General features: G+C 43.7%; 1 long non-coding RNA gene across 1 annotated transcript; it reads right to left on the bottom strand.

The window, feature by feature from the left end:
- Window positions 1–957: 957 nt before the first annotated feature.
- Window positions 958–12,697, bottom strand: LOC109628018 (uncharacterized). The gene is made up of 3 exons (XR_011244665.1): window positions 12,559–12,697; window positions 1,960–2,025; window positions 958–1,087 (listed from the first exon to the last, which is right to left on the bottom strand). It is a non-coding gene; the product is annotated as an uncharacterized lncRNA (long non-coding RNA).
- Between the last annotated feature and the right edge of the window lie 2,113 nt (window positions 12,698–14,810).

Raw genomic sequence — 14,810 nt, 5'->3', positions numbered from 1 at the left:
ACAGTTTCACATGTTTGCCTCTGAGCTCTCATTCACTGTAGAAACACAAGTTCAGTTTACTCAAGCGAACGTGGTTTTATAGCTCTTTCAGGTAAACCGAATACTTTACTAACGTTAAGCAGAACCATCTCTGCTATTTAAAATGTTATCCAGGAAGCTGCATTACAACACAACCAAGATATGTGATCACAAATGTTCTGTTTCTGTCTCTTATGTAACCTTAAGTGAAAGTTTCCTGTGTATTTAATATAATTTACAGTTTTAGTTTATTACATAAAGCTTGTTTTATTGATGGCAGCCTTTGTGGGCCTTTGAAATACACACTGGCCAACATTGTTTAACTCTGGTCAGCATGAAAATCTACTGCTAAGTTATGTAAATTCCCTCCTCTAGCCTTGGATTTTGTGGTGTAGCCCTTCTGTCTCTTGAAGTTTGATTTAAAAGTGTCTCTGGTGAACAATACACACAATGATGTCATGCTACTGCATGATAAACGCCACTGGAGCAGATTCAAAGGGTGGAGCCAATTAGGTCAAATAAGAACTTGCCATAACTTTCCAGAAAACATACATTTTCCAAAGATGTGGGGCCCATTCAGTCCTTAGCCAGATGTAGACTAAAACATTCAGATTAACATGCAGTCACAGAATACATCAAAAGTGGCAGCAAAGTCTAAATAAGAGCGGGATGGAGATGGTGCCTTGTGCGACATGCGTTCTTGCACATTCTGAGTATTTAGTCGTCATGTTTTCTTTGGCTTTAGCAGAATTCACTAAAGAAAAAGCAGAGGGAGGAGTTAATGTGTGTGATAGATCATCCTGGCTGTTCACCCGCAGCTTTCCTCCTCCATTCCCCCCCTTTCTCTCCCCTCCCATTCAATTTTCCTGGCCCCCTCAACCTCAATTCAGCTGCCTCTCCAGCCGCTGGCCCCAGGCCCCATGGGCTCCTCTGCTTCTGGTCCTCCTGGCTGTGACCTGGCGACTGGGCCTGCTGGACTGGCTCAGCTGGTATTTGTCCTGAAGGGGTGATAGATGGCTGGATGCCTCACAGTTTTGGTCCCCGTGCAGTTCACGTTGTTTCATGATGTCTCCACCACCAGACCATGGAAAATCAAGGTCAAGCATTTTCCACATTAGCAGCTTTACCAAGAGGATACACAGTAAATGGATATCTGCTGCAATTACCCAACATCCCCCAAACCACCACAGGAGAAAAAAATGCCTCACACACTTATCTCATAAAAAGGACAAACTGATGGCTCAAATCAAAACAGTTTTAACACAGAAAACATGGATGATGCAGAGGAATATTTTAGAAATTAGGCCATGGGTGAAATTCATGTCAACTGTCTGACAATGACTTAGTGAGTTAACCATCTGAATCCAGTGTAACACCAAGGCAGTGCCTGATCTTTAACTAGTTCTAGACCTGCTGAAGAACTGGCTCTCTGACAGAGCAACTGGTTTGACTCAAGCACTGCTGGTCTAGAAGAAACAAACACTTACATCAGAGGCTGGGGGCAGGATTATCGCGACCGGTGGGACCAATAAGACCATGAGACCAATAAGACCAATCAAAAAACTGTGACCAGCGTTTAAAAAAACAGAGCTTGTGTTGTAGTCTGTAAAGAATATTGGATATTTATTTAGATAAAACCAAAAAGAGATGTGGTCTGGTGGCACTAGTGTTGCTTAGAAATCAGAGACGTTCAAAGTGATACATTGATGTGCCTTGATGGCTCCAGCACATTAAAAAGCAAACTGGTTCTTAAAAGGTTCGCAAGCTGAGCACACTCCTGCTTGAATCCTTTTTGGTGTTATATCGTAAAAGAAACTCACAGATTTTCAGACCACTTTGGATCTATTTCTTCTTTAACTTTACTGTTATGTACGTCTTATAAAAGGGGTTTTATATTTAAAGCAGGACCTGTAATAAAGGAAGTTTTATACTCACTCACACCTTTAGTTGCCTCCAGAGGGTGATTCCTTTTTCAACACCTTTTCAAACAGGCATCAACAAAACAGCCTGTAATGAGAAATGAGAAACAAAGCTAAAATGAAAAGATACAACAATGCTCTGTATGTTTGCCTTCAAATCTTTTTGTTTTAACAACACTGTCAGCTGTAACTTATGATAGTTTTTTTAAAGCACTCATGTCCGTCTACACAATTATTTTGTGGTTTCTAGAACAAACATCTGTGGCACAGAAACTGTGACTGTCTGACACTGAAGAACAGTTTTCTCACATTCCACCCCCGAAGCCACCCACTCAACTTCTGACCGCAATAAAAGGAGAGATTTACCAAAAATTGTCAGTTGTTTCGATATTAAGCTGCCGTCCTGTTGAGTAATGCAGGTTAAGGTCTGTTTACCTTTACTGCTGGGAACAGATGATGCATAGAGCCTCAATTTGGTGTCTGACTCACTGATGACACGCGCCTCCCACCCTCCGACACAACACTGTGGTATGGTGTGTAGGCCGGGGCCAAACCGATTGTGCTTTCATGCAGCGTCTCTTTCTTCTCATATGCAGTAAAAAAAACGAAATAAAAACATTTGACGGCAGCAGGATGGGCCTCATGCTTGACTGGTTCCAAGCAGAGAGTCATGTGCTCTCTTCAGCAACAGTTAGGTGAATGAAAAATCTTCTTCCCTGCTCCCAATTAACAGTGAAGGTCGAGCACCAGAAAGTTATGATGCGATTTAACCCCCCGCATGGGGTCAATTTGACCTGAATAGCTTCCCATTAAGCATGATAAATTTGTTATTTTTCAATCCATTAAACCTTTTCCCCCTGCGTCCATCGAGTCAGAACAGACCACTGGCCCCACCGTTACCTACGTCCTGTTTACCACCAGTGAGCTTTGAGAGAAAAAAAAAAGGGGGGAATGACACAACAATTAGCCGAGAGATGACTTCAAAGTGTTTTCGACTGCAGGCTCTCGCTAATTATCAGTCACCAGTGTCGGTGGGAATCCCTCCAGCGTGGGGGTCAATGGGGTAACATCAACAGCAGCATATAACAAAGACTAAACTTCAGTGCGGCCTGTGCGACAGCCATCAATGAAACCTTGTTATGACCATGGGATCCATGAGACAGGACAGAGGGGTATATAATGGGGCTGTGGGGTTCAGGGAGGAAGCCCTGACTGTACTGACCTGTCTGCTCAAGCCCCCCCCGGGCACACACACAGACACACACACACACACACACACACACACACACACATACACACACACACACACACACACACACACACACACACACACACACACACACACACACACACACGCACACACACACACACACACACACACACACACACACACACACACAGGCCTCCGACAGATGTTTGAGAAAACTGCCCCATTCATCATGACACTGCAGAGGAATCTCTTTGAACTGAAGTTAGCAAGTAGGTTCAGAGACAGACAGACAGACAGACAGATAGACAGACAGATAGACAGATAGATAGATAGATAGATAGATAGACAGACAGACAGACAGACAGAGACAGACCGACAGACAGGCGGATAGATAGATAGACAGAAAGACAGACAGATAGACAGAGAGACAGACAGATAGACAGACAGACAGATAGACAGACAGATAGACAGATGGATAGAAAGACAGACAGACAGACAAACAGATAGACAGATAGACAGACAGACAGATAGAGAGATAGATAGACAGATGGACAGATGGACTGTAGAGTAGGACCAAGTCTCTGGTCAGCTCGTAAATCACACCCCCGAGGGAGCTGTTTGGCTAGACATGTTATTGTGCAACACTGCCGACACACACACAAACACAGAAATCTCTACAGTGGAGTGTGAAGTCATGGCCTGGGTTTCAATCAGCTATGTGAAACTTCCTCCCACTCTCCCATGACGCAGCAGTGGGGTTTCAATCATCCTAGGCAGGGATGACAACGACAAAACTATAAACAAAAAAAGACAACAACAAAAACTGTTGAACCAATAAAACTGCTGTCCACATCAGATCACAAAATTGATTTCTGCACAGAGGAACGAACCACAGAAGTGACTGTGTGGAGTTACTTTGGTTTACATTCCAGTTCACTGTAATGTAAAAGTTTTCATATGACTCTGCCGGTACAGCTGAGTTTTATACTCCAGCACGCCATAGGGGAGCAGGAAGAGAGGCCCCGTGTGTCCAGAGCGCCGTCTCCTGAGCGGCACTAAGCACTCAGCAGGCTTCAAGGCCGAGTGTTCATTAGGGAGCCAAGTTTTAATAAGCCCGCAGACAGACATGCTGCTACACAGCCCCAAGTGCCAGAAGAGGTGAGATTACTTATCCCTCTGATCCTCATGACTGTACATGGCATCATGAGCAACGTATACACGTACATGACCCAATGTTCACCTGCTGCACACCATTTACCATCAGGTCAGGGAGGAGACTCAAGTATGTGAACCGTTGCTTTTCACTGGAGGAATTAGAGTTAAAAAGAGCAAAGTCAAGCTTTGACCGATGCTTCCAACAATCTGGTCTTTTTCAACCTTTATTTATCAAGTGAAAGTTGATTGAGCATGTGCTTCTCAGTCACACCAGCTGTGTAGAGTTATGGGTTTTAGGGCAGGGTGCCTTGCCCAAGGGCATGTAGAGAGTGAAAGGTGGGAGCATGTTACTCACTTGCCTTTTAAATATTTCCCAGCAGGCCATGGGGTGTAAATCAGTAATTAGCTGCACCTCTTGTATATGGTACACAAGTAAAAGTCCTGTGGTTAAATTTTACTGAAGACATTTTGTTGGTGATAGTTTTGACAAAATCTCAAAAGTGGAAATATTCATTATGGAACAGAATCACATATTGATCATATTTTATAAACTGATTCTGGTTTTGTGTGTTGTGGAAGTCTATGATAAGAATGTCGGTCATTGAAAATAGCAAAAGAACATTTTAGGGCCTCTAAGGCTCACTGATTTAAATGAAATACATTGTTTATTTAATCTTGACAAAGACCTAACTATTACAGTGGCTGGCTCCTTTAATTGCCATTCTTATGAACACAACATATCAAGAATGCCTTGAGGAAGATTCTTCAAATTTACTACAAAAATTCACCTGGACTCATGGATGAACTCACTAGAATTTGGTGGTCAAAGGTCGAAGGTCATGTTCACAGTGATACATCAGCCTCACCCATAGGGAAATACATGTTGCATTAAATTTAAGTTGGAATCAAGGAGGACCTGGATAGAATTTGATGGTCAAAAGTCATTTTGACCTCACACAACCTTTTTTGCCGTTATCTTATCGTTATCTTAAGAACACCTCGAAATAATCCTTATAAATTTGGCACAAATGTTCACTTAGAGTCATGGATTAAGTGATTAGATTTAGGTGATCAAAGGTCAAGATCACAGTGTCACAGGACAACACAAAACAATGTTTTTGGCCTCTTTAGCTTGAGATATCACACATCTGTCTTTTCTAGGAATCTCCTCAAATTTTGGACTCAAAGATGAACTGACAAAGTGGTCAAAGGATGTTCATATGAGTCTGGAAAGAATGTATGTAAGTTATCTTTTAATTGTACTCACAACCAGAACTTGAGATGAACTTCAAACCACCCATATATCATATATTCATACAAGATGTGCAATTATATCTTTTTATCCTACTACAAAAGCTGCCTTTTAATTTAAACGAATGACACTCTACAATTCAAAGGTAAGAGGAGGGTTTCCACAGTCAAAGCTTTGATTCGTTTTCTAAGATGCGAGTCAACGGTAATATATAATGTAATGAAAACACAAGAGCACATGAAGGCCGTACTTTATCACTCTGTAATTATGGAGTGAATTGAGTATGATAACTGAACCTCTGTTATTCCTACAATGTCAAAGTGCTCTATGTGCAGTGTGAGCGCCCAGCGTCCTTTCTTCATGGATAATCTTGGCACAGTTCAGACCAGTGTTTATCTAAGGAAGAGGTAAATTACTAAATGAATAAAAACAAGATGACCGCTGAGCAGAAAAATACATGATGATGGACGCGACAATTATCAATAGCTGTTAACAAAACAATAAGGTCATGAAATTGTCCTTCAACTGTTTCTACTTAACTGTGCCGGTCCCGAGATAAGATAACCCCCGGAGGAATCAATCACGGGGCTTTGTGTATTAAGGTTTGCATGACAGAGCTTGATTTAGCTCTGTTCTGTGTGGGATGTTTACATAGAGGAAAAAATTTGGCCGAAAATCTTGCACATTTCTGTTATGTACCAGGTTTTGTGTTTGGAGAATGGTCGAACGCTGTGGGGGAATTTCATAACGGGCAAGCGGAGACTGGAATGGAAGGGTGTAGTTGCATTTACAAACAACCCCGATCTCTATTTGTTGTTTGTAGAATGATCCAGGATATTTTCAGCCTCCCCTCTGAGAATAAACAGATTCCGTGGCACACAAACAAAACAACAAAGGCAGACGTGGCCGGTGATCTTACCCCCACAAAAGGCCTGGCTAATATTAGAGGCTGTGATGGTTCAGGTCGCAATGCTACTACTGTTTCCCACCATTTCACTGTTTTCGTCTCACGAGTTTTATAGCATGTGATCAGAGATTTGGTAATCACTGGCTGTGATCGCTTACAGACGCATCAACCATCTGTCCACCATTTAGCTCAAAGAGTGATTCAATGTTTGCAGTGAGTCGTCGGATCTACTCATTAGATCACTGCGTCTTCCATTATGATGAAGGATGGTGTCGTGTTGGGTCATTCTTTTATCAGACGAAATTTACTCTGTGTGTGTCGGCGGCCAAGCCACATCTGGAGGCAACCTGGGGGCTGTTAATCACAAACCTAAACAGAAAATGCCTCAATCTGCTCATCGCAAACACCCAGGAACTCCTTTAGTTGCATAACCGCCTTTATTATGTCATTTCTCGTACTTAGCAAAAGACAGAAAAATGGACGGTCTTCATGTGTATATATTTATGTGGTAATAAATACAGGCTGTCTGTGAATTGACTGAAAAATTAAATGTTGTACTGCATTTCACTGGACGTTTACTCCCATACTTCCAAATGATTCTGGGCGAATTCTTTACTGATGTAATGTTTACTTTGCCACAAAAATCTCGCCGTTGCATTCACTAATGAGTGTAACGCGATCACAGATTTATTTGGCGGATGGAAAAATATCTAACGCAGTCCACAGACAATGTTGGATATCTGATGAAATTTGTGTGTCCTTGTGGAGCCGCTGGCCAGTTATGCAACAAAGAAAATGAGGGGCTTTGAAATGATGACAGCGATCTGGAATGGAGGGATTCAAAAGATGGGGGGATTCCACGAGGTCCGTGAAATGCGTTGGCTGATGGGCAGGAGGGATGCTGGGAAAGAGACAAAAGGCAGGAGGGCAGATGCAACGTCTTGACAGGCCATCTGATTGATTGTGACGCAATGGCAGAAGGTACGGCGAGTATCGAATGTTGTGCTGCGTGCGTTCATGGGGATTTTTTGCATGAACAGTCTCACCGGTGGGCCTCGTTCCCTGTTTGCCAGCGCTGTCCAAACATATCCGATGCAGGTCAGCGTGCCTCTCCTCTGTCTACCAGCCCAGCTCTGATGGAGTCCATGCAGGCGTCTCACGGCAACAAGCCCTCTTCAATTGGGAGTCTGTTGCATTTCCTTCATTTTTACTTTGGTGTGTCTGCTAAGCAAAAATGCATTCTTTGTTTTGTCAGGAACAGGCCAGTTAGATGTTGACATGGAAGTTACTGAAAGTGAGTGAGTCATCAATAACAAACCCCATTTATTCCATAACTCTGTGCCTGTACACTTGTCATGTGTATCGTTTAGGGCCTGAAGAAGTGCAGAGTCGAATTTGATGTGATTTGGACATGTGATACATCCACTATTGATAAACTTTGAATAAACAGGTAACCAGTGCTGTGTAGCAGCTGGGACTCATCAACTGGGACTCAAAAAATAAATTGACGTTGTGGTTCACAACAACTGCAGCTGATTCTCCAGTTCGAGGTTCTGTGTACTGAGTTGAACTTCATTTCGAAAAACAGCCAGTGAACAGCCGGGAGCAGCTTCAGGGTTGGTCTTTACTTGCCGCAGCTCGAGTCCTGCAGGTCACTTTTACAGTTTCAGAAAGAAAACTGCACCCAGCATCACCGCAGGTCAAACAACCAGCCCCTTCAAAACAAACATGTTAAGAACGGGCACTATACACTCAGAAAATGAATTTGAAAAATAGTCAGTCATGTCCTCACAAAATAAGGACAAACAAAAGGGTCATGAAACTCACACAGATATTTAAAACTGCAGCTTTGTCGACATGTGTCTCCCTGATATTAGTGTAGCGAGGTGGTGACCCTTGATGAGTGTTTCTTGTCTCAACCAGTCACCATGAAAGAAAAAATATACAGGCAGAACCTCACATAGCTCACACCCAGAGCAAAGCAAACACTGTCTGCCACGTCCATGGCCTCTCTCATGTCCTTGCTTATCTCTGCTCTTTAATGTCCTCCCCAGAGCGTCCTGGATGGTTTCCTCATCATCCCGTTGAGTGGCTGACACCCCTCGAACAGGAAGGAACTCCTGCCATGACCCGCAATGCAAGCAGGGAAGGCAGAGAGGAACCTGGAGTGAGTTACATCATATCCTCAGTGTTCCTCTAACTGGAGACAATTTAGTGAAAAATGTCATGTTGTGTAGCTCACTCCCCGTGATTACATGCTCTCAATCCAACTCTTACAGAAATGACTGTCGTGTCATGTGAATCTGTCGTCCATTAGGATGGAACTGGAATGATGTCGGGTTCAAAGCATGCAGTCTCTCTTTCAAAGGGCTCATGCAGCAGGCTGCCATTATCTTCACCAAGAGCTGGGCACGTTTTCTGAAGCAGCAGCTGATAGGATGCAGTCAATCTTTCTGTCAGTGAAACAGAGCCTCACCCTGTTCCCTTCTCTTTCGACAGGGTGGTCCCTCCTGGGCTGACCTCCATTTTGGATGATTTGGCAGAGATCGCTGCGGCGGACAGGAACACGCTTTTCCCTCGGTCAGCAGTTTCCAGCAGGTGCGCTCTACCTCTCATCTCTAACTGGCCGGCTCCTGGCAGGTCTCGTTGAGTTTGGAGTGTGGCATTCTGCATGTGCCAGCCTCGAGTCACACACCAAGCAAAACATGTGCACAGGCAGAATCCTTATTTGGCTTCTTTGTATCTTCGTGTTCAGAGCTTCTGTCAAACAGTTTTTGTCTTGGCAGATTTAACAGCACAGAGGTGACAGTGATATGCGGCTCTGGACTGTAAACAGACTCGTGACTGTAATCTGGCCGAGGCCGATTTGTACGCAACAAGAGGTGGCACATGTGCAGGCCAGATGTGGCTACTATTGTTGTGGTTTGCACGGCTGTGGTCAGTGAAACTCATTGAAAACCTCATCCTCCAACTGGAGAAAGTATGAATGAATGAGATCCCCAGTGAGCTGACCAAACCTATGATGACTTCTCTCTCAGAGGATGACTAAAAGCTGCAGGACTGCTTCCACATTGTTGTGGCGTGGCGCAAACCACAGACCAACACGGTGTTTCATTCACAAATACCGAGTCTTATGCACAGAGACACATTTCAGGTTTCTGTCAACTCCCCTTTGAAGCCCAAGATCTTTGCTGTGTGTTCTCATTATTTCATAAATAAGCAAAGTATGAATCAACACGGATGAATGTACACAAACACATCATCCTGGCTCAGTGCATGTTTGTCCAAATATGACCTCCAGGATTTGCTTGGAGACAATGTCTGGCCTAGAGAGGAGTTACAGTGCCTGGATCAAACTGACTTCCAGTGGCTGTGGTTGGAAAGACGACCAATGCCAGACTCATTACAAATAAGTGCCAACCAGATTTTGGCACATTTCACTACCCTCGGGGGGGGGGGCAAACATCCCATCATGTAATGCTTATATTTCTCCTCTGTATAACAGTGTGCCTCAGGATTAATGATGGTGATTTTGATGGTGACTTTGTGACCCTCAGCCAGAGGTATGCAGCTTTTCAGCACTCTGGAAGAATGTGTTGTAAACCACCAACAAACTTTTTCCTCTCCTCAGCTCAGGAAACGTGGTGTGCAGTTATAGGGACAATCATGGTGGCGTTTATTAGCACACAGAGAGAGACATGACAAGTCTTCTACCATCATATATAGAGTATACCAGTAAGCACGGTAGAATGCTGGGATTTAATAATCAGTGATAAATAGCACAAAGTACAGCCGAGACTGAAATCATCAGTCATAAAACAAAGTGTTGGACTAAAATGAAAATCTGAACTAAAGAGATGAGATGAAATATAGAGGATTTATTACATTTCATCCAGAGGGAATGGTGAGCGTCTGCACAACATTTCATGGCAATCCATCCAACAGCTGTAAAGACATTTCTCTAAAAAAAATGCAAAATTGTCTGTATGTGTGTTTTTAGGTTTCTTATTGACATTCCCCTTGCTTTTGATTCTTGTCTACCTGAGGTATTTCTAATTAGACTGGTACTTAGTAGAGCAAATACGAAAGTAAACAATCCCCTTCTATTTAATCATGCTGCACCAAATTACACAGATATCAATCTGAAGTAAACCTGATTTTTTTCATCAAGATCCACAAATGATTTCCTGTAAAATCAGTGAAAATGTTGAAAAAAGAATGTGATCAAAATTCCTAGATCCACCTCCTGATCTGGATCTGCACCTAAATTCAATGGGGTCTAACCCATATCACATCCTCCCACTAGGGTTCATGCTAATCCACCCAGAAGTTTTTTGCATAATCTTGCTTATGAACAAACAAATAAAACAACCAGCAAACAAAGGTACAGGGGTGAAAACACAACCTCGTTGGCCAAGGTAATAAGACTGTGTGAGAGAAACTGTGACCCGGACGTCACCCACAGGCCGGAGAATGCAGCCCACCCAAAAATAACATTCAAATAGTTGTTGACTTATTTCAGTCTGGACCAAAATGCTCCTCAACAAACTTAACATTCCCCTCCCTAGAGTCATGGCTTTAGCATGAAACCTCCCACACTGACTGTTTGCCACACTTATACACCGACTGACTTCAGGATGAACGATTACTGCTACGGTGATGAACACAGACAACAAAGTGTGGAGCAGCACAGGGATGTTTGGACGATCGACATTAGAAGCCCTGTCTCTGCAGAGGAAATATAAGGACCCAAATGTTTCCCGACACACCGAATATAAAACAGCTGCACATCCCAGCAGGACGACTAACCTCATGAATCAACAGGCGCTCTCCTGCATCATACATAACATAGACAGCCATCAGCTGGGGGACACTTAATCTCAACGCTGTGAGAGCAGTTTTTCAAGACCACTTGTGGCTGTAAGCTTCTGCTCGTCTTTGACCTCAGCTGTGCACAAGGACGTTTATATCATCTTCAAAACAAAACATGTGCCTGCGGTCGCGTTTCTGCTGGAGGAATGTATTTTGACGGAGGCCTTTTCATGTACGTGTGGCCACTCACACATATTGCTCAGCGTTGACTCACAGCATCCCAGCTCGGGAGTCAAGAGCCAGGTCTCATCACAGAGGATTGATAGGAGCAATAGAAAAATCTGTGAAATATCAAGAAATTGAGGGAAAAAAATCTCTTTAATCAACAGCAGCATCCCGTCCTTACATTCCTTTGCTGCACTTAGTTGCCAGACCATTGTCATCGCTGTGATCCATATTTCTCACAGGCAAATTCCCCATAATCCTCAACATCAATCGCAGAGCCACACGGACTTTATACTAGAAGGCCAGGCAGATAAAGTCAGAGGAAATCCAGGAGAAGTGGATGTGTGAACACAGCAGAGGATTCTAACATGCAACAGAGACAAAAATGAAAAAAATTTATACAAAAAGAAAAACAAATATTTCCTTGTTGAATAAGTGTTGCAGGCGAAGATGTCAAGAGAGGTCGGGTGATAAGAGCTAACGCTGGTGTCGGGGAGCTGTAAACATGATATCGGCAGCAGGGTTGATACGTCACTTCCTGCCTCTGCCTGCTGCACCTGGCAGCTCCACCTCTCGCCTGAATAATGTGGAGGATTTGATGCTGTTGTGAATGTGTCAAAAAATCTCCCACTGTGTTGTGTGAAAAGCAGACTACAAGTAAACGCTGCAGCGAATTATCCAGATTTTACCCGGATCAAGCCCAGCCTGCTGTGATTGGCCATCTGGCCCACTGTGTTGTGATTGGTCAACCACTTCCTGAATGTCTAGGTGTGAGCCATATTGCAGTGTGACATCACACTGGTTCAGGAGTATCGGCTGGAAGCAGAGTTGTCTTTGGGGTAAAATAGTTCCCTTTACTTTGGACTTTTAACTTTGCCGAACTTTTACAAACCCTCGAGGAAAGAAAGAGTGAAAAAGTGTCATATGTCCTTAAAGACCCGGGTGCAGCCACAGAATATACAGCTGAGGCAGGAATTCCCTCCCAAAAGCCAAACAGACGAAGTTACTTAAGTGGTCAACCATTGTGGAAGAAGGGAAAGAAGTCTTCTATCATACTCACCCTGGAGGAAGACTTTGTACAGTCACACACGGAGACCTGATGTTTGCCAGTGTTGGTCGGGAAACACATAGTCCTTGCACTGTACAGTGAGGAGTTAACTTCCTGTGGAGAACTTCGAACCAGGCCTGCTGCTGCTGCTGCGATGCTCTCCTGTCCCTCAACAACCCTGATTAGGATCGGCCTCTAAATTGGCCCAGTCATCACAGATGATGAATACCTGCAGCCAATCCAGTTGGCAGGTAATCAGTGGCGTCCAATCAGGTAATGAGGACCTGCATGTTGGAATGGGAAGCAGACAAGCCCAAGGCTGTGCAGAAGGAAGCAAGGAGCGCTGTCATGTACTAAAGATACTTGAAGCGTGCCACATTTGTGTTCTCTGTCCTGTGAAGTTCACTGTCTGTGGATGATTATCTTTGATCACAGACACTGACGGACGTCTCCTTAAAGGCAGGGTGTCTGACTCAGAGATGAGGAAATGAGGCACTGCATTTTCGATCATGTCAAATTCTTTGGTTGAGGAGAACCACCCATAAATTGACTCCCCCAGGAACTTGGCAACCCCCAAACCCCCAAAACCAAGCTGCAGTCAGGTCTGGAGATGTTTATGGAAGAGTACATGGAAAATTTGTCAGAGAAACATGTTTTCCCAGAGAATTAGTATCATCAGATGAATTTACAAAAATGCACATAGTGCTGTTGCTGAGAGATCTCCCACAGGTTCTCTGGGGAAGGAGAACCATTCCAACATGGTACATTATTCTTATTGAGTGCCAGAGGATGACTTTCTGATTTGTGGTCCCTCTTTAGCGAGCATTCCTGGGGGAAATTCGAGAGAGACCATTATGCAAATCCACAGGTGCATGCCAAGACCAAATAACTGGACTCCTGACTCCAAGTACTTCAAGATGCAGTTCTGCCTGCTCCTGATAGTGTTCAGACCACAGTGTGAGGAGACACGCCAGGGACGTGTGGGTGTAGTGCTGAGGGCCATGGGGCCTTCAAGCAAAGCAATTAAAAATGATTTTGTACTCGTGAAGTCCCTTATCATCCTAGAGCGTGCTGCTATCGCATCTTTTCCTGATATGGCCGTCAGTAGTAGTACAAGAGGAAAGCGAAGGCATTCCCTTGTTTTCCATCTCACTTTCAGCAGTTACGTATGATCGCATTCCACACGCGGCAGAGCTTTCAAAAGACTGATTTCATTAAGCCTCCAGCTGACGTGACACCAGCAGGTTTGAATGAACCTTGTTTATTTTCACGTCTCGTGAGGTATGTTGTATGTGTGTGGGGAGAATGAGAAACGTCTCTAATGGAGGGGATTCGATCTGCGTTAAAGATTTTAAGTGTGAGGGGTCGACAGAGGAGAGGAAAACCCCCTCATCATCTTTTACTGCCGCTGTCCTCCTCCTGCCCCCAGGGTGCAGGACAACAGGCCAGGCAGGTTCATCCTCCTCTCCTGTCACATGGGGAGACACTGCCCCCCGGTGTCTGAAACATGAAGTCTGCTGGCTGATGACATGTCAGTTCAACAAGTGTTTTATATGTGTTCATGTAGTTTTAAAATAGTCTGATGAACAGCAAAGAAACACAGACATGTCATCAAAATTAGAATAGAAATAACTGAGGTTTACAGAAAAGTCTGTCCCAGGGAGTAAAATGCTGTCAACAACTTATATACAAGTTTTTACCTTCACTGCAACAAACACCACAGTAAAGAACTACACAATAAAATGCACGAGCTGTTAAGATCTTCTTTCACTTTTATGCCAAATGTGTGACCTGTTTTTGGATGAAAACTGATTTGTGTCTATTTGTATTAAGACAATAAAATAACTACAGATGTCAAGCAACACAATGCAACTTTTCTTAAAACAGCAGCTTTAAAATTAGTTTGATGGTTCACTGACTTGGAATAGAGAGAATGTTGCTGTTTTTATTCACACTCCTCACCCTGAATGTCTGTTCTATGTAACTCTATGTGAGCAGGCACACACGTTAAGTGGGAATACCCAACCCAAGCAGAGTTCAGACAAAACGTTTAAAATGATATCCAGGTTCGAGTCAGGTCATGCTGGGTGGGCTGTCTACTTGAATTTTTACACTGTATGTTACTGTCATCGGGAAAACACTTGGCTCTCTGACTTTGACAGGTTCAGATGGATAACTGTGGCTGCAGAGGGCGCTGTTTTCTCAGTTACATTGTGTTGCTTTAATGTTATAGCCTCTTCATTTAAGGCAATGACAACATCCTA

The sequence above is a fragment of the Paralichthys olivaceus genome, chromosome 12 (assembly GCF_024713975.1).
Source record: "Paralichthys olivaceus isolate ysfri-2021 chromosome 12, ASM2471397v2, whole genome shotgun sequence".
NCBI lineage: Eukaryota > Metazoa > Chordata > Actinopteri > Pleuronectiformes > Paralichthyidae > Paralichthys > Paralichthys olivaceus.
This window is presented reverse-complemented; position numbering and strand designations above follow the sequence as displayed.